The sequence below is a fragment of the Gorilla gorilla genome, chromosome 16 (assembly GCF_029281585.2).
Source record: "Gorilla gorilla gorilla isolate KB3781 chromosome 16, NHGRI_mGorGor1-v2.1_pri, whole genome shotgun sequence".
Taxonomy (NCBI): Eukaryota; Metazoa; Chordata; class Mammalia; order Primates; family Hominidae; genus Gorilla; species Gorilla gorilla.
In genome coordinates, this window is record NC_073240.2 from 99,547,473 (window position 1) to 99,568,951 (window position 21,479).

The 21,479-nt window shown below is 42.4% G+C and overlaps 1 long non-coding RNA gene across 2 annotated transcripts in view; it reads right to left on the bottom strand.

The window, feature by feature from the left end:
* Positions 1-653: 653 nt before the first annotated feature.
* Positions 654-21,479, bottom strand: part of LOC115930834 (uncharacterized) — a 98,198-nt gene continuing 77,372 nt past the window's right edge. Inside the window, exons 1-3 of one of the 2 annotated variants that reach the window (XR_004067435.3) lie at positions 8,563-8,800; positions 4,595-4,694; positions 654-1,635 (exon numbers count right to left, since the gene is read on the bottom strand). This is a non-coding gene — a long non-coding RNA (uncharacterized lncRNA). Of the gene's footprint in view, positions 1,636-4,594; positions 4,695-8,562; positions 8,801-21,479 lie in introns of those variants that run through there. The other variant, XR_004067436.3, reaches the window with a different exon arrangement.

The following is a 21,479-nucleotide window of genomic DNA, read 5'->3' on the forward strand; positions in this document are numbered from 1 at the left end:
AAGGAAAGTTATTTGGTGGCATGCGACCAAATAACCTTGAGTGTTCGTCACCTGTGTATTATGCAAATGACCCCACAAAAAGAAAAAAAATTATTAAAAAGCAACAACAAAAACAAAACAGTATCAGGTATAAACCAATGAAAACATTCTCATGAAATGGCTCTCTGGGAATTTTCTAACATTTCTTCTTGGCCACCTTCTGAACCCACCCGGGAGAGAACAGGCCATGAGAACACACTTGAGATTCAGCAAAAAATAATTAAGAGGTTGTATAATTGACCATATTGCACGTCTCACCTCTGGGGTTGGGGGTCCCCTGGTTCAAGACCCCAAGTGGGATACAAGGTCACACCCAGTGAGGGCCGTTCTCTCACCTCCCTGACCATCCAGGTGGAAATTAAAGATCCCAGGATACTTTTCAAAATAGCGCAGGGGATCACCCAGCTGTCTGGACTAGCAGTCCCCAGTCTCAATAAAAATAAAATCCAACTTAATGTTCCCGGCTGGGAATGAGCCCTTCTCGAACATAGAGGAAAGTCTGTGCTCATGGACACAATTATGAAACTGTCCTTTGAGCACTGTAATTACTTTATAATTCACAGAGGACTTGAGATACTTGGAGAGTGAAGGATGCTATGAAAAAGTCAATTCGATTGTAATTTATAATTGAATTTATCCACAGAGAAACAAGTGGTCACTAAACGAAAGTATCTTCTAGGGAGCAAATTTACAGGTGTAGCTTTTACAACTACCAGTGGCTTAGCTCCAAGAAAATTCAAATTCCAAAGTGATAACTTTCCACAAAAACGTAACTTCAGAGTTGAGTATTTGTATTAATAAAATTCTCACCAAGTAGCATTTTTGTAGCTCAATCCCCCACTAGTTTAATATATACTCAAGTTAGGGGAAATAGACCTAATGTGTAAAGAAGGTGACCCTAAACAGAGTTTCCATCGTCTCCTCCTAGATAATCTTTAAATAACAATGGTTGGATGTTGTGTGTTTTGTATACGAATCAAGAAAGGTAAAACCTACAAACTATATTCATCTTACATTAATTGATTACAAAGAAAATACTGAGAGGTAAACATTAAGATGTCTTAAAGGGAAACAAATTAATATCCACGTTTTATGCAGCAAAGCTCATATGAACAGTCATAAATGACATTGCTAAATTTAAACATTGCATCCATAATCCACCTTTCAGCCCATGATCTGAAAAATATTTCTGTAATATATGGGCAAGCAGAGTTCCAAGAGAAAAGTGTAACCAAAGGATAGGGCAATGTGTAATTTTAAAGTATATAAAAAATTATCACTATATAAAAAATTATCCCAAAACTTACCAACTTGAAACAACAAACATTTACTATATCATCGTTTCTGTGAGTCAAGACTTCAGCAGTGGCCTAGCTGGGACCACAGTCAAGTGTCAGCAGAGATGGTGTCCCATCTCAAGGTTTGACTGAATATGGATCCACTTCCAAGCTCACACACAGAGTTGTTTGCAGGATTCAGTTCCACACAGGCTGTTGGACTGAGGGCTTCACTTCCTCCTGGACTGTTGGCCAGAGGCCTTCCTCACTTCCTTCCACATGGGCCTCTCCATAGAGCCGCTCACAACATAGCAGTTGGCTTCCTCAATGCAAGAAGCAAAAGAAGACGGTGAGTAATAGAGAAGGAAGGCAGAGCCTTTCTGTACCCTCATCCCAGAAGTGATATCCATCACATTTTTAGTATTCTATTTGCCAGAAATGAGTCATTTGGTTCAGCATAGGAGGTATTCATACCTTATGTATGACCAGGAGGTGGGGGTCAGTGGGGACCATCTCAGGGGCTGCCTGCCCCAGGTAGGTGCCTGTGTAGTAAAGAATTAACTCTACCCAAAGAGCAGCAATCTAGCCTTTGAATCTCCAAACCCTTGGAATTTCCTGAGTGATAGCAGTGCCTTTGTTATTCATGGTGAACCCCACTTATGCTGATGAGGTGACTCATGGTGGGCCCCTGGAGAGTTTGTGCTCATAGATGACTCAGGGTGAAAGCTGGCCACCTTGAAAGCCCAGTGAGATTAGAAGGTTGGGGCACTGAATCAGGTAATATCAGCTGGTCAAGGATTCCATCAATTGTGCCTACATAATGAAACCCCAATAAAAACTCTGGACACTGATATTTGGTGACTGCTATGATCTGAATGTCCCCCCAAAATTTATGTGTTGAAGTGTAATCACCAATGTGATAGTATTACGAGGTGGGGCCTTTCGGAGTTGATTCAGGCATAAGGGCAGAGCCCTCATGGATGGAATTAGGATCCTTATAAAAGGTCTTGAAGGAGTGAGTTTGCTCTTTTCTGGTCTTATGCCTTCTGAGGTCACTGAGACAGCATCACCTATGAGGAGTGGGCCCTCACCAGACACTGGCATCTTGAGCTTGGACTTCCCAGTCTCCAGAATTGTGAGAAATAAATATGTGTTCTTTATGTATAGTAAATAGTCTATGATATTTTATTGGAGCAGCACAAAGGGACTAAGACAGTGACCTCCATAGGCTGGCAATGCTGCATATTATCACACTTCAACAGCGGGAGGATAACACATCCCTGAGGACACCGAAGCTTTACCTCTGAGACCCTCTGAGTCTCAAATTCCGTCCCATGTGTCTCTTCCTGTGGCTGGCTCTAATTTGTGTCCTTTTGCTATAATAAAACTGTAATTGTAAGTATGGTGCTTTCCTGCACTCTGTGAGTCATTCTGGCAGTTTATCAAACCTGAGGGAGTCCATGGGAACCCCTAAATTTGTTGTTACCTTGTCTCATGTGAGGATGGCCCTGGGAACTCCCAGACTTGTAAGTGGTGTCAGAAGTCTTGGGCAGACTTGACAGTCTTGGAAGACTGTGCCCTTAACCTTGAGTTTGGCTGACTCCAAGTTAATACCTGAGAGACTTTTGCTGTTCCATTTATTCCAAAAGGAATTAACTATTTGGTTTGTTCATTTGTTTAGGTTTTAGTCTTGCTTCTCTTTTTGAAGACAATTTCCTCAAGAGATAACCTAGATAAGCAAGTGGGGAAACTAGTACCACTTTTTAGAGGACACCAGCCTCATCAAGTGATCATCCCCAGCCTAACAGAGCTCCTCCTAGGGCTATCGTAACCACCGGGTTAGTGCAGGAGAGCTGGAAAGTGAACATGACAATGGCGTACCCTTTACAAAAACCACCAAACACAATAGCAGCTAAATTATTGAAATGCTTGTCAATTTATTGCCACAGTAAATATTTTGAGATGTCTAGCTTGATGTATTCTACTGAGCATATTTTAGACAATATGAATTTTAGATCATTCCTTCATTATACTCCCTCTTTTTAATAAATGTTTACTGAGAGCATTCTATCTGCCAGGCACTGACATAAGTGCTTCCCAGCATGACCTTATTTAATCCACAAAAATTATTCCTGAGGTAGTTGTCTGTTGCTGCAGTAACCTTATATTACAGATGAAGAAAATGAGGAGCAAAGAGATTAAGTCCATAAGAAAAATAAAATTCTAAATTCACATTGAAAAGCAAGTGAGCAGATATTCTACCAGTTCTTCTTAGGGTCACTTTTACTTGGAATATAAAGTTGACAGGCACTAGACTCTGTTTTTTCATTGCCATAGATTAATCTCTGTAAATTTAATTAATTTCACAGACAACTGAAATTATGCGTGAAAGAAAGGAAAACTATTAATATCTTCTTAGAAAAGGGATTGCAAGCTCAACAGATTCAGGGGCCAGGCAGATAATGTGAGCGAATAAGGGAAGCAGCTGGGTGGGGCCTCAGTGAGCCTAGGAATGCCAGCCCCTCTACAGAATGCAAGAAACACAGGGACCCCATTGCTGCCTGTAGGAATGGGGTCCAGCATTGCCTAACCAGTGGCTTTTCAAGAAAAAACCAGGAATCTGAAGTTTAAAAAAAACAAAAAACAAAAAAAACTTCCTTCTTGTTGGCAACAAGCTCTTTTTTTAAATTCTAAGCTAAACAAAACACACCAGTGGTTCAGAAGTTTGACCTAGAAAAAATAACTAAGAGAACAAATGTTATTTTGGCTCATTTGATCACTGTCAAGAATCAAACCAGGTTATCCTGGCTCCTGGTTGGGGTCAAAATGGCTTGACTGTATGGTGTGGACCACTTCACAAATAAGCTCTTCACCTTCTAAACTTTGCAGACACGGAGCTGACCAGCTGGAGACAGCTAAGAAAGGAACCATGACGTCATGAGCTCTTGAGGTTGGGAGAAATCATAAAAAGACCTGATCCACTGAAGAAATTCCTTCCACACACATCTCTAACAAATAATTATCCAGATTATCCCAGAATCTTCCAAGGGATTAATCTAAGGGATTCTTGAATCTATGGGGATTAATTTGAAGATATCTCATCTCCCTTCTAATGAGCTCCAGTCGTTACGAAATTCTTCCTAATACTGGCTTGAAGTGCGCCCTGCACTCATGCATCCTAGTTCTCTTCCCTGGGTCCAGCTGACTGTACCAGCTTCTTTGCACATGACAGCCTTTCCCATATTCATAAACACCCTCTACACCAAGATTTATCTTACCTAACAGCCCTTCCAGGTAGAAACTCCTCATTACTCTAGTCACCCTCTTCTGGGCTAGCTTCATAATGTAAGTCTTCCCTTTAAAACATTGCACCTAGAACTAAACATGCAGGAAATGAGCTCAAACTGCTTCTCAAAATTAAAAAAAAAAAAAAAAAAAAAAAAAAAAAAAATCCCACCAAACAAGGCCACGCTACAGTTTGCCAATGGGAAGGGCCAACTTAGATATAAATTTGAAGAATTAGAATGAAATAGTCAAATGTCTACTTTAAAATTCGAATTTGGTAATTTAGGAATTAAATTACATATTTATTCTGAATCACACATTCTAATAGAATAGATCAATTTAGAAGCATAGTTTTCTGGCTGGATGTGGTGGCTCATGCCTGTTAATCCCAGCACTTTGGGAGGTGAAGGCAGGAGGATCACCTGAGTTCAGGAGTTCAAGACCAGCCTGGCACTATAGTGAGACCCCATCTCAACGACAAAATAAAAACATGGCTTTTCTTTTCTACACACATGTCATCAAAAACATTATTCACTCTTCATTTGCATCATTACATCATCCCTGCCATCACTGGAGCCACCTTCAGAGTCACATAAATAAAACAGATTTCCAGAACATATCATCTTTAGCTCTAAATTGCTCAAAGTGTAGTATTTTTTAAAAGTTTCGGCCAGGCGTGGTGGCTCACACCTGTAATCCCAGCACTTTGGGAGGCCGAGGTGGGTGGATCACGAGGTCAGGAGATAGAGACCATCCTGGCTAACACGGTGAAACCCCATCTCTACTAAAAATACAAAAAAATAGCCCGGGCGTGGTGGCGGGCGCCTGTAGTCCCAGCTACTCGGGAGGCTGAGGCAGGAGAAGGGCGTGAACCCAGGAGGCAGAGCCTGCAGTGAGCCGAGATGGCACCACTGCACTCCAGCCTGGGCGACAGAGCAAGACTCCAGCTCAAAAAAAAAAAAAAAAAAAAAAGTTTCACTGAAGTAAAACATACATATACAGAAAAAGGCACAAATCATTCGTGTTTGGCTTATTGATTTTGCTCAAAGTGAGCCAACAGAACGACCCTTGCACTCATTACAAACCAGTGCCCCAGAAGCCCCGCCCTTTTCCTCTTCAGAGGGAAACCAGAACCCTGACTCCTACCACAGCAGTTTAAAGGTGCCTGCTTTTGAATTTTACATAAGTGTTTTTTGTGTCTAGTTTATTTTAGTCAATATTATGCTCATGAGAGTCATCCATGCTGTTTCAAATTGTACTTACACTTGTAGTTCAAGGTTTAAGTTTACATCTGTGTGTGGTGCATTTACTATGTTGTTCCCCCAAGCCACAAGTGCCCATTTGCATAATATTAGGCAGCTGGGCTTTTGAAATTCATCTCATAGGTTTATAGATGTGTGATTTCCATAATATAACCCCTTACTTGTTGGCTTTGTCAAGTGATCTCTAAAAATCAATTTAAAAACTTGTTTAAATCAACATTTTGCATTTAAAACTGTGAGGTCACACACCCAGGAATAATCACTAAATTCATGTGAAATTTCTTTGCCTCCTTTTTTTTTTTAAATAATTCTATCAAGGGGCCTCTGTAAGCCTCAAAACTGGCATTGATTGAGGTCATATGTCTTCATAATACAATATATTCTTGTTTCCTGTAATATGAGAGACTTGTTAGACCTTAAATATAAAGTGGCTTTTTTTCCGATGGATAATTTTTGGTTGAAAAGTTCATCATATATTCAGGCATAAGTTGTGTCTCATATTAACCTCTTTATCACTTGGGTTCTAATATTTTCTCTTATTGAGCCCATGATTAGCTAAAATATCCAGATCTTTTGCACAAGTTCCTATAGAACTATTTATCACCAGAGTATATTTCTATTTATACTTACACTTTTAACTAAGTAAAAATTCGATATTAAGATCATCATATACCTCCATGTACATAATGCTTGGGATTTTTCAAAGCACTTTCGAATGCATTATCATGATAATTCAGTGCAATAGCCCAGGGAATGAATTGTTATGCACATTTTACAGATATGAATGTAATTATCACTGATGGATTTCAACGTGTTTGAAGGGATAATGCTGATGTTTTATAAAAGGCTCCTTCAAATGGAAAAGAACACTATCTAGCAAAATCAAAAGTCATGATATTTGAATATTCCCCGAAAAATACAAAAAGTAAGCTAGCACACAGCAAAATAAGATTGTGATAAATAAAAGAAAAGCAAATTCAAATAATAATGAGGACCATTTTAGACTTAGTAAATGAATGAGGCAGAATCCAACAGTGATAAAATTCATTATTTGCTGGTAACTCCATAAATTTGTATAATTCATTATTCATAAAATTGTTAAATTCATTATTTGCTGGTAACACCATAAATTTGTATAATTCTTCTTGAAAAGTAAGTTGACAATATGTATATTTTAAAAACCAAAAACCAATCCACACCCTTTCGCCAAATATTCCCCTGCATAAAATTTATTCTGGAGGAAATTATTTAGAAGAAGAAAATATGTCATTTGCAGGGAGATGTTCATTGAAGCCTTATTTACAATAATAAGAAAAGGAAACAATGGAAGTTTATTTCAATTTTTTAAATAAAGCTTTGTTCAAATGAATACCATCCAATCTCTCTCTCTCTCTCTCATACACACTCACACATACTATACTTTGCAAATATGGGAGAGAATATTACTGTTTCTGTATTCCTGTTACATCTTGTTCACTCCCAATATTCTCAGTATTGTATTTCACACAATACTTTCTCATCTGAATTTTCTTATCTAACCATACAGTTAAGTTTGCATTGGCCCAGGAACAGCCTCTGTGGTGAGGAAAAGGCTAACAGGTATAACATGATTTTCAAACTGCAAAACCAGATAGGAACTGTGACCCTCTGAATGGAGAGGCTGTGGCTGTGTCTATGCACTTACAAATAAATTTTGTGATGAAAATACATTTGCATGAATCTCCAGATAACCCGAACAATTGCTTATCCAACAGTGCCGCCTCTAAACATTTTGGCAGATCACAGGACGCCCTCCCCAGCAGGCATCTCTCTTGTAGTGTAGAACGCACAGTGGCTCCCTCAATGTCTCGCTAATAGCAGCAGGAGAAGGGGGAGGAAAGACTTCATCTATGTCCTTAGCAAGCATAATCCAAGCCCTTGCCTCCATTAGTCAGTAAATATCATTTAGACTTTTTAACATGAAATTTGATTTTCTTAATTTAGAGGGGAAAATACTCGTTTAGTTCATATATTTCCTGAGATGTGCGGAAAATGTCAGGAGGTGGAAAACCGGGTATTTAAGGGGGTTTTGCACTTTTTAAAAAATCTAGTGCCTTAACTTCCCCTCAAGAGAGACAGGAGAGGCCGCTCAGACCATTGAAACAGTGTGCTCAATGTCAACGTCCTTTCCAAATCCACACGTTTCTGGTCACTTCATGACATGTTTATTGGTCTTGACAGGCAAGGAATAGAACAGGAAACTGCAACCTTGCACCCATCTGACTAGTCTGTGGGCAGACCAGCCTTGGTTTCTGCTTTGTTGAGTTCCACATGGTGGCTAGAGGCCCTCCTGCCATTAACTCCCCTTACATCCGATTCTCTGTAAAATGTGTACCAGCAAGTCCAGGGCAGTTAAATATATGGCTTGGGTAATTAAGCAGGTTACAGATGAATATTATTTGGTCTGCAAACAATTCTGTAAAAGGTTCCAGAGGGTTGTCTCGAGGATTGTAGCTTATTTGTGGGGTTTTGGCAGGAAATGGCTAATTATGACACCTGCGCACGTTTCTATGCAATTGGAGCCTGGGGATTCTCAACCTTGTGTACACAAGTCAGACTCGCCTTCATGGTGGGGAGCCACACAGCAGAGGACTGAGATCAAGCAGAGCCTTGTTAGCAGCACTATGGAGAAAACAGCTCAGCTCGGGCTAGCAGCTTACCTCTATGCCTTTCCCCAGCAACCAGTCCTAGGGTTGCTGGCATCAAAATTAGCCCCTTACATACTCCCTATCCACTGCAGGTCTTCTGAAGGTGCACTAGTTCTTCGTGAAAACATTACTTCTTAGACTGGGCATTATTGGAGAGCAATTTCTCTGTCCCCCAAGGTTAGGAATTCCACTGATGGCATCTGGGAACCCTCTGTAAACCTGCAAGCAGAATTGGCAATGGGTATAAGCATGGAGAGAGATCCATAGCTTTTATCTGTTTCTCAAAGATAACAGATGGTGACTTTGCCTGATGTCGATGCTCCAATCTCAGAGCAGTGCGGGATCAGTTGAACGACTTTAGGAAACGGAATGTGCCAAAACCACAGGCTGCCCAGCTGGAGCTCTCTCCTCTTCTTCCTCTGGGCATCCAGCTGACCCCAATTTCCAGCAGCTTCTGCTGGTAGGTGTGGCCATGTGGCTGAGTCCTAACCGAAGGAATATGAAAAGGAAGATGGCACCTGTTCTGGCCAAGGCTTTTAACAGGTGACTGCCCCTCCTACAAATCCTTTCTCTTTTCACCAGTTCATGTAGAGGATGACAAGGGGGTAGGAGACAGTAGAACCATACGTCAAAAGGAGCTTGGATTCCTGAGTCACTGTATGGAAGAAAGCTTCCCACCAACCAGGAATAGCTGCCTCAGACCGTGGAACACAAAAGTAAACTTCTCTTGTGTTGAACAATTCATTGTACACATGTATACAGACTAGGCTAGTCTACTGTAAGAGAGGGAGCAGCCTGGTCGTATTTGCATTTTAGAATGGGCTTCACGTTTCGAATATGTTTTTTGTGATGAAGAGAAACATCAGGATTTCACTGTACTGCAATGCTTTTGTATTATCACTTTTCAAAGTGCCCGACACATCCTGCCATTCCCACAGCACCCAAATCTTAGACAACAAAAAAAGCATTTTATTTATAGATCAGCTGCTGGGTCATCTCCTTCAGACTCATACACAAGGGCACAAAGTCTTCCGATATTACTTCCCTAAGTATGACATCCAATTTTTCCTTGAATATCTCTAGTTCTAGTCTTGACAACTTTCTGAGTGAAATTATTCTACTGCCTGATTGACCTTCATGGTCCAGAATTTTTTTTCTCCCACTTCAGACTTTAGTTTTCTTTCTTCTGGCTTCACCAAGTAATTGGCCAGACCCAGGTGAATAAAATCACTCCATAGTGAAAACCCGAAACACAGAGGTAAATGACTTAAATTAGCCTTTATTAAGTACTCCCTAGGTGTGATCTCCTTCAGTCTTCATACTAATCCTCCATTTGACAGGCTCTGAGATTTTAAATAACCCACCCATTATCACAACACAAAGGATGGAACTATGGCAGGCCTAGATCCTCATGGGCTCACAGCCCAGCCCAGCCCAGCCCATTCTAATTGGCTGTCTAGGACTCAGCTAATAGAAGCATTTCATCACTGATTCATGCTCAAGTTCCTCAGTCATTTGGGGAAATAAAACCTTGAGTTCACTGAGTATTTTTACTTTGGTGAAGTCCACTTCCCAGAGCCGAAACAATTATGTTTTAAAAAGTATTCTAATTCCCTTGAAAGAGACCCAGCAGAAATTTGTGTAGACAGGAGGTATACAGAGACAGTGGATTTGAGAAAATCACTTTCTCATTGCTCAGAATGAGCTTCCAGAACTGATTAGAAAACATTCCCTCTGCAAAGGAACTGGGGAATTTGGGAAATGTTATATTGGTGTTGGTCAGGTCCCTCTGCTCATGCATTGAAGATCTTAGACTAGGGGCCTGGGTGTCTCCTGTCTCTCCTCTTCATTGCCTGCCCTTGCATAAATGGGAGAAAGGGTCCCCAGCCCCTCCATCTCATCCTGGTCCTCCTGTAATCTTCGTTCAGTTGTATGCAGAGGGACTTTGCAGGGGGAGCAGAGGGATCAGACCTTTCTGAGCCAAGGCAGAGGCATCCCCAGCCACACTGGTCAGGGCAGAGGCATGGGGACTGCAAAGGCAGGGCAGCCCCAAGCCGGGCCGCAGCCGCAGCATGTCCATGTCAAGCTCATCACCAGGACTGGGTAATGAGGTCAATGTGAAAACAACTGGAAGGCACGTTCCCCAGGAAACATAAGCAGAGTGGAAACAGCCTGACCTTATGTTGCAGAATCCAAACCTATTGAGTCAATTGCCGGGAAACATGACATAACCTTTCGGATGCAGTGAACATCGCTGAGAGAGCAGGCTACCCTGCTCTTTTCCATTTGCTGCCCCCGAGGCAGCAAGTCACTGGAAATAATAGCCCTGGTTCCAAATCTGTGCTTCTTTGATGAAACACACATGCACAGCATCAAGCTTGACACTGGGGCAGACATGTGTGCATGTGCTTGTGTGTGCATACAGGCACACGTATATATACTGTGTATATGCTTTTATTTATCTGTTAAGTCCCTTTCAACTTAATGTTTCATGTTCTATAATAGAATATGATATCATTGTAGCTTTATATTTTAAATAGAAGTCTTTGGGACCCAGTGCATATTTTTGAGTGAGAAAGTAACCTTTACAACCTCATTCTCAACAGCAGCCAGCAGCTCCCTCTTTGAGATGAATTAACAAAGCTACTTGCCCCTCCAACAATGACCCAGCCCTGAAATAAAACCAATAAATCCTGCTTTTCTGCTTTCTAATGTCCTCCTATCTTTTCCACAGCTTGTTAGAATCTGAACACAAAGCTTGTTCTTCATGATTAGCAATTGCAAGTTAAAGGAAGGGACACTGCTCTTCCTGCAGAAAAACTGTTAAGTCTGGTTTTTGGGGTTCAAACTTCAAGCCAGGAATGCTTGACTTGGAAGCCAGTTTGACGGATAAGCAGGAAAAACAGCTCTAAGTTCTCTAATGAGAAAGCTCCTCTGATGAAATGTTAGACAAGGGCCCACTGCATGTCACCATAAGCCCCTCTGAAGACTTCACAATCATCCACAGAGCTAAACATTTTAACAGAAAGAAAAATTCTTGCTGAGAAATGGAAAATGCTAGCGCTTTACTAAGAGTCTGAAAAATATGATCCTATTTTTTAAAAAAGAAACTTGGGGTGAGGGTAGCGGTCCCAATGGGTAATTCGTACAATATTTCATCCTTGTTGCTGAGGACAAGTTGCGGCATCATGAGTAGGCTGGCTAAACCTGGGTTAATTACATGGATATGGCATATATTGAGTTCCCAAAAGGATAATGTATGCCAAGATTGTTCTTCTCATATTCTGTGCTCTACTTAAACTTGGAATGACCAATAGGGGAGCTGGGAGGGCTCCCGGGAGCTATGAAATATATTCCCTGTAGATTACAGAATACTTTGAGCAATCATTAGAAAATGTAATCACTACTTTATCATATAAAACTGTTTCTCACTGCTGGAGGCTGATTTTTGTAGGTTTAATATAGCTCTAGGTCATACTTTATGGATCGCTCTGCAGAAATGCTTTGTTGGAAGTTTCCATCAAGGTTAGCTTAGCCATGAGGAGGTTGGGGAGCCTGGGCAGGAGGGTGGCCCTCCTTCCCACAGAGCTGGAGGATCATAATTCTTGGGCCCCCTGAGAAGACTGAACTTTGGAGATATTCCCAGTGGAGAAGTCCTACAGGTCCTACTTTCTGTAGGCAAGCCCCATGAAATTTATCACATCAGCAAGTAATGGAATAGTCATGTGGAGTGAAAGCTGCCCTTGAAAATCCCTTAGGTAGGTTGTTAAGCCAAGCAACAGTAATCATGATAACACCTAGCACTTAGTAAGAGCTTACTGTGACCTGCACTATTCTAGCCTTGAGATGTAGGTATGATGACTAGTTCCCTCTTATAGATGTGGGAAACTGAGGCACAGAACGAGTTACTGACACTCACCCAAGGTCACAGAGCCACTCAGTGGAGGAGCCAGGGTTTGGACGCTGGAAGTCTGGCTCCAGAGCCCTTGCTTGTTAGTACATGTGGCTTGGTATACAGTACCCAGTCTGTCACTGTGCTTGCATAAAAATTCAATGTCTGATGAACTATGAAGAGTGACGACTAATCCCGCATGTCTTCCAGTGATGCATCTTTCTCTTCCCAATAATACCACTGAAATTGTCATTTTCCTCTTGTAGTTGAAACTGATCCAATTGTCCCATAGAGGTGATGTTTACAGTTTCTTTGAATAAATATAGAAATTAATGCTTCCAGTCTTAAAACTTGAGAAAGCTACATTTGTCTTATCTGAGTTCCTTTTTCAGGAAACCAACCATCAGGCCTCCCAGATAGTATCAAGGAGCTGAAATTCACCAGATCACTGTCAGACCACTCACCCATCATGACTGCCTAACTGCCCACCTGCTTCCTGTCGACCAACTTCTCTTCCTTACCCCTCCCTAATTCCTGTTTTCCCACACATGGTTACATTGCTTCCCTGCTGTATAAACCCCTAACTTTAGTCAGCCTGGGAGATGGATTTGAAACTGAGCTACCATCTCCTCGGCTGCAGCACCCAGTCAAAGCCTTCTTCCTTGGCAATATTTATTGTCTCAGTGGTTGGCTTTCTGTGTAGCAAGCAGCGGCACCTAGACCAAACTCTTTGGTGTTTCAGTAACATAGGGAGCTTATACAGTTGAACTTAAGTTAGGTGTTCATCCGATGTGATTCCACTGTGTGTGATGTGATTTTATTCAGTCGGGAATAATAGAATAGAAGTGGAGACTGCCTGGCAAGAGCTACATCCTTTTTCAAATTGAGACAGTGCATGAGTAAAACCTAAATGTGGGATCAGAGACATAAAACATTTATGCCTGCCAAGAACAACCAAAGATACATTTAAGAACTTCTTCCAGCCAGGCGCAGTGGCTCACACCTGAAATCCCAGCACTTTGGGAGGCCAGTGTGGGCAGATCATCTGAGGTCAGGAGTTCGAGACCAGCCTAGGCAACATGGTGAAACCCCATCTCTACTAAAAATACAAAAATTAGCCAAGCGTGATGGCACTTGCCTGTAATCCCAGCTACTTGGGAGGCTAAGGCAGGAGAATCGCTTGAACCCAGGAGGCGGAGGTTGCAGTGAGCTGAGATTGTGCCACTGCACTCCAGCCTGGGTGACAGAGTGAGACTTTGTCTCAAAAAAAAAAAAAAAAAGAACTTCTTCCTTCATAGACTTAAATAACTAATTAATTCTACAAAAAGGCTTGTTGGTCAATGGGAAAGATATGCTGTGATTCTGGAACATTTCTGGGAGAGAACGGGGTGGCATCGCCTCTAACAGATTCACCACACAGCAGTGCCATACCCTTCGGCCATAAAGGCACACAGTCCTGATTTTGTCGGCCCTCATATTTTGTCTGCCAAGGGCCAGCTCACCATAATTAAATTAATAGAGACTAATATATAAGGCAATGCCTATGAATTAATGGCCTTGGTTTGACTGGACTATTTCTTGGTCATAGCCAGCAGATTCCCACCACTTAGGAGAGAATAGTAAATCAAATTACAATCAGAAAGGGGCTTGAAGAACATTAAATCAGAACCACAACATGTACTAGATCTGAAGACTGCAGCACTGATGAAGTGCTTGAGGGACTTTTCTTCATCATGCAAATAACTTTACCAAAGAATATCACCTTAAACTCCTGCCTCCCAGTCCACAGCCTGACCACCCTGAGACCTGATTTCCTCCCTGCTGTATATATCATCCCCATCAATCACCAGAGTGGAAATAACTTGCATACAAAGCTTTAATACCTACTGGGGTTGCAAATATACTCACACTACGTTCAGATATGCAGAGAAAATGTGCTTAATATACTTTCTTCCTGGGTAGCAGAAAAACATACATGTGCCAATTAAGCATTCTTCTGTCTCTTCAGGTTCGAATAATCTCCTTTTGTTTAAATAGCCAGTCTATGCAAAGTTCAGCCCTCAGGCAAGGAGGCTTTTTTGTCGTCTCCCTCGGCAAATGTTCATCCTCTTCCCTAAGATGGTGCCAGAAGGTGCCAGAAGGTGTGAGGGGAGCTCACTGTGTCTTCCCAGGCATGGAGATGGAAGGAGGAGAGAAGGTCCTTGGATCTATGGCGTCCTCTGGATCTTCCTTGGTCTCTGCTACTGAGTGGCTGGACAGCTGATCATCATCATATCCGTGGTCTCCAGAGTGTGGCTTTTTGTCCTCAACACGAGGAACCTCCCCTCAAGAGCCCATGGTTAGGGCCAACTACCACCAGGCTCAAAGGCCCAGCCACAGGCCTACACCTTCCACCACTGGGGAACAAGGATCTTTGCATCCCACACTCCACCACGTTCAAGCCAACCTCACTGATCTAGCCCCCTCCTGCCAACACTGCTGTACTATCAACATGCGTCATGTCGGAGTGACAGAGGACAGGCATTTTCTTAGAAGACAAGGCAGGCAAGCATTCGAGGGGTCCCATCTTTCGGGATACCTCCCCTGTACCTCTCCGGATGTTTCCAAAGCACTGCTGCCACTCCCCAGAGGTCGTTCTCTGACTCTATCCTTCTTTACTACATGCTTCACTAAGCCAGAAGAGCCAATCTCGGGCTTTCCCACCTCTAGGGCCGTGAAACTCATGCCCCAGCCTTCATAAGTGAAGGAGGCCCTTCCTCACAGTATAGAAAAACTATGCGACCTGAGGCATCCAAACTTGGTGCTAATTCCACTTAAGAATTTGAAAAAGCCTTTTTCCTCCAACAACGCCAAGAGCAGCAAACCCAAATCTAATGTGAAGGGCAAATCTGAGCAGTGACGTATTCTAATAGGGACCCACGCTTCCCCTGCACACCTGAGAGCCGTTGCTCAGCATGTAGGAAGAACAGTATTACAGAATAAGAAATTACAAAATATAGAAAAAGAAAACTGTTCCACATTCAGCAATGGCGTGTTTGGTAGTGCCTGCAGCTTGGATCTTTAGAAGTCTAGCATAATTAGACTATAATGCAAGGGGAAACTATTAGGGGGTTTTTTGGAGCCCTTGCCATATGCCAGGTACTAAATGAGGTTATTTGTATCATTTCATTTAACTCATCAACAACCCTAAAAGGTAGATATTATTATTACCCATTTTATGAATGAGGTGACTGGGAGCTCGCCCAAAATCTTACCTTTTAGAAAGTGGTAGTGCTTTGTGAGCCCGGGTCTGTCTGTGTCTGACCCATGTGCTCTTGCCACCACGTGAAGATGCCTTTTCTTGGGATCATCCTCTCTTTCCTTCAAGTTCCCAATAACCAAACAACTAATAAACGAATCAAGGCCGACTGCATTTGAACTTCTGACTGTTTTCCAACCAATCTGACAGAGAACCAATTTAAATACAACATGCCCTGGGCAAATGTTTCAGATCAGCACAGGCAGTCACTGCCTATGCCCTGCACGTCTGTCTCCACTGCTGTGCCAATGGGCTGGGGGCACCCCGCAGGGCTGACTTCCATGAGTTGGAAGGAGGAGAACTCACGGAGTTATTTGTCGTGCTTTCCTTACCGTGCAGTGCACAGAAGCATGATTTACGAAAGCCCGTAATTAACATGTTCATTCTGAAAGAACAAATTCTACACCCTGAGAATATGGAGCTCCCACAACACATCAAGATAATCCAGGGGACACTGGAAAGCTCACCATAAGGAAGAGGAAAATGAATTGGCATTTTCAGTGGTCTGAAATGGGGCTGGAGAGTTCTGATTGGCTCCAGGCCAGGGAAACCCTCAGGTTGGAGAAGGTGCCGTCAGAGGCCCAGTTGCAGAGATGACTGCCCAGGATACCAGGCACAGTGTGGGACTCGGGGCAGCAAGGGCCAAAATACGTGCAGCAGCCAAGATGGATCCAGACTGGGCAGAGGAGCTGGGAAGAATACAGGCAGGGGCAGCAGGAGGTGGGCCTCAGAAAACCACCCTAGGATGGCCTGTGACCTGGAAGCATAGGCAGAAACAAATGCACTGGAGACGGGGATGGAAACATTGGCTCTCCAGTCAGCCACAGAGGAAGAGAAGCTCTCCATGCCCATCCCCCCTGCCCCATGGCCAGGGTCTCTACCCCTGTCCTAGGATCCAGGGCCTGCAGAGGGAGTCTACACTCCCCACATCCAGGATAAAGAAGCCAGACAACCGGGCCCTGCATCTTCCCAGGACAGCTTTGGGTGACAAGTCTGGGAAAATGCTCCCCATGTCATTCCTGGATCCCTTTAGCCAGCTTGCTTTTAAAGAGGATCAGTCCCTCCGTACGTCAAGAATTGCACCAGCTCTGCTTTCGCTTCTTGTGGTTGCTATAACAAAGTACCCCAAGCTGGCTGGCTTAAAACAACACATTTATTCTCTTCCAGTTCTGGAAGTCAGTTGTCCGGAAGGAGTCTTGTGGAGCTAAAATCAACATATAAGCAGAGTCATGTTCCTATTTGGAGGTTCTAGGGGAGAATCTGTGTCCTCGACTTTTCCAGCGTCCAGAGGCCTTCTGGCTCCCTTGGCTTGTGGCCCCTTCCACCCTCTTCAAAGCCAGCTTCCTGACTCCCGTTTATAAAGACCTTTGTGATTACATTGGACCCACCCATATAATCCAAGATAATCTCCCCATCTCAAGATTCTTAACTGAATCACATCTACAAGGTCCCTTTTGCCATGTAAGGTAATTACACTCACAGGTTCTGGAAATTAGGATGTGGACATCTTTGGGAGGTGTTATTCATCCTACCAGATGCTGTTACAATTTCTTTTCTATTATTTTGTTAATTTTTCTTCTATCTGCAAGGTCCGTTTTACCATGTAAGGTAATTATATTCACAGGTTCTGGGTATTAGGATGTGGACATCCTTGGGAGGCATTATTCATCCTACCAGATGCTCTTACGATTTCTTTTCTATTTTGTTAATTTTTTCTTCAATACAGCAGGTACAGTCAAGTGCCTAAATCTTTACTGTGAAGCTCCATCACTGTCCATATTTCCCTGTGGGGAGGAGCCTCTGAGACAGAGATTTGCCTTCCGGTGGTTGACGGGGGAGTGCTCCCAGATTGACACCTGGCTGACTTCACAAGAATACAACCCGTGCCACAGTCCTGGGTCATGCACGTAGAAGGGCCGTCACTTCACCTAGAGCTCTGTTGTCAACATTTTGGAATTCTTCATAATGTATGAATGGAGGCCCACATTTTTATTTTGCATTGAGCTCTACAAAGCAGGTAGCCAAACTTATCTATTAGGCAATAAAGCAGCAACACACGACAGAGAGAAGAGCTGGGCTGCAATGCAGTCATGAGAAAGGCTTCGACTGATCCTGTAAGAGCTCCAGAACTGGGATGGCCCTGGAGAGGTGCCTTAACTGGTACGGGCTCAGGTCTTTACCTCCAAAGGTAAAGTCTCTGCATGCTGGCTATTCTCGGGGAGGAACATAACCAAGGGCAATTCCTAGAGATGGACTCAGTCGAGAGCCCTGTGATGTCAACATTCCCAGTGGTGGAGGCATGAGTGCCTGGGTCCTGCAGGGGTAGACTGAGTAGCATGCACAGCATCCAGTATGAGCTCAATGAATACTAACTCACATCTCCATCTATGTAATCACCACATATAGAATAGTTTTGGCCGGGCGCAGTGGCTCACGCCTGTAATCCCAACACTTTGGGAGGCCGACGTGGGCGGATCACGAGGTCAGGAGTTCAAGACCCGCCTGAACAACATGATGAGACCCCCGTCTCTACTAAAAATACAAAAATTAGCTGGGCGTGGTGGCACGCGCCTGTAGTCCCAGCTACTCAGGAGACTGAGGCAGGAGAATCACTTGAACCTGGGAGCGAAGGTGGCAGTGAGCTGAGATCGCACCACTACACTCCAGCCTGGGTGACAGAGCAAGATGCCATATCAAAAAAAAAAAAAAAAAAAAGAATACTTTCAGCACCCAACAGGCTCCTTGTGCTCCATCCTGGTCCACAACTGTCCTCACAGAGATAAATATTGATCCAGTTTCTATCATCATACATCAGCCGTGCAGTTCTTGAACCTCACATCAATGGATTCTTTTGGATCTTGCTTGTTTTACTCATTCATGCATGCTCTGGTATATTTCAGTAATTCTTGTTGTTTTGCTATATAATATTTGTCCATTCTCCTGAGGATAGACCTTTGGGATATCTCCAATCGTGGATGAATATCAGAAAAGCAGCTGTGAGCACTCTTGTACCTGTCTGTCAGTCATTTCTCTTGGGTGTAGACGTAGGAATGGGAATTGTTGCATTATAGGGTAAGCGTGTGATTAGCTTTACTGGATACAGCCAATCTGTTTTCCAATTCAAAGTCCTACACACTTTTATTTTAAGTAGATTCTGGCTAGATAGAAAAGCAACTTAGAAAAAACATAATTGATTAATGTAGGGGAAAAAGCCACCATCAGTCCACGTATATAACCACGATAGATGTGAGTTTAGCTGCAGTTTATAGGCTTATACAATTTTTTTTGGCTGATTGGGATACCTGGGAAGATGGGATGGTCTACCCTAAATATTCTCTGAATAGAACATGTATTCAGCACTAGAGGCCTCAGACACTCTCCTGTTGATAGATTTCTATTGAAGGCTCAGGAAAATCCCAGGAAAGGGCAAAGAGCTGGACTTTTGTTCAAGGTACCCTTAATAAACATGCTTGGATTGAACTGATCCACACAATGAGACCTGTGTTAACAAATCAGGAGGGGTCTGGGGGGACCTCTTTGCTCTCTGTAGACAATAGAATGGCTGAGAACTGGGCCTGTGACTGATAACACTCGTCTCTTCACAAGAGGCGTGGATGTGGCCTAAGTTTACACTTCTGTAAAACTGGAATAGGAAAAGCCCCTTCACAAGATTTTTGTGAAGATTCAATGAAATATTGTTTATGAAAGGGCTTACAAATGATAAAGTGCAACATAAATCACAAGTTTTTATTATTAGCTATTTTCCTGTGCCACTTTTCCTAACAGAGGTTAGGTGCCAGGTGCACAACACAAGGTCCTAAGAAAAGCAGGTGGTCCCTGGACTCCAGGAGATGAAAATACAGTGCAAAAGCCATTCTCCACCCTTTGCAATGGTTTTGTTGAAAAAGTTTATTCCAAATAAATTCTTTAAAAGTTTTCTTCCATGAAAATGCATTCTTCCCACTGAAACAATCTTATAAATCCCATTTGGGTGCCCAGAGGAGTCACACAATATAACATACCTTTCTCCTGGCTTGCAGATTCTCATGTAACATACAATAACAACAGTGTCAATTATGTATTTCTCCAACTCAAAGTTCACATTATAAGTATAGGGTAAGAGGGGCCAGATGCGGTGGCTCACGCCTGTAATCCCAGGACTTTGGGAGGCCGAGGTGGGTGGATCATTTGAGGTCAGGAGTTCGAGACCAGCCGGGCCAACATGATGAAACCCTGCTTCTACTAAAAATACAAAAAATAGCTGGGCATGGTGACGCACACCTGTAATTCCAGCTACTCAGGACGCTGAGGCAGGTGAATCACTTGAACCCAGGAGGCAGAGGTTGCAGTGAGCCAAGATCGCACCACTTCACTCCAACCTGGGTGACAGAGGGAGACTCCATCTCAAAAAAAAAAAAAAAAAAAAAAAGTATAGGGTAAGAGGGAAGGGAACACTGGAGGCAGAAAGAGCAGCAGACAGAAAAAAAAAATGATAATGCAGGGGCTGACAGAACTGACAAAGATGTTCAGGAAAGCAGCCTGGAGATGTTTCGTGTGAGAACATCTGGATAATGCTGGAAGAAATTGCAATGCCCTACAACTCAGGTTCACGACAACTTTGAGTCATGAAGAAAACATGACGTCATATTCATTTCATGAAGTGGTGAAAAATGTATCACCCTTATTGGGAAATCTTTTCATCCAAAATACTTTGTAAAATATTTAAAGCAAAAACAAACAAACAAACAAACAAAAATCTATAAGAGGTTTAAATGCAATATATTTACTGAATATAGGGTGACTTGAAAAGTCCATTGCTGTGGCATAAACATCTCATCACCTAAATACAGCAACACTAAATAAAAACAGCTCTGGGAACACAGCTCAGATTATGTATGCCTTTAATCACATTTTCTACTATTTCCCAAAGTGATAAGGAAGAAACTGATCAGAAATTCTTCATGTGAGAAAAATACAGACAAAATGAGTTCAATCACATGCAGAAGTTCTTTCACTTCCTACATTATTTACTGAGGCATAAATATATTATACATTTTATGCTGTTAACTCTTGAAACTTAGAAAGAAAAGAATTTGAAGCTTTTCCATATAGAGGAGACAGAAAAACAGACACAGTAATAACCATAAATTTCAAAGCATGTGGATAAATGGAATGCTGATGCATTGAAATAAAAATCTACAATAATGTGGTGTTAAAACAAATACACCCTCCTACATAATAGAAACGGGGTCTCAAGGTTCCATTCATGTGAAAGGATCAGCAGATTTCTGCTCCATAATAATAACTGTTATTATTATTTATTAAGCACCCAACACATAGTGGATGCCTGAGGCACCATCCATAAATGAAAGAGAAAAGATTCTTTTTTTAAAAAGTCAGTGCTTGAAGGCCTTATGAAATAAGAGGATTCTATATCCAATATAGGAAAGATTGTAATGGAAGCAATGTGCTTTTCCCATGTGTTTCATTTTATGGCTCCAATCAACACCAAGGAAGATTTTGTCCTTCTGGCCTTGAGAAAAAGCATCCATCATGAATGCCTACAGGAACACAAGACTATAGGGGAGTTATCATCAACCCACTGGAGCTTTGAATATACATATAAGCTCCACCCTCATTTATAACAAGTACCTATTCACAATAGTAAATATTAAGAATGAATCACATATCAAAAACACAGCTGAATACTGGCTGGGTGTGGTGGCTCACACCTGTAAT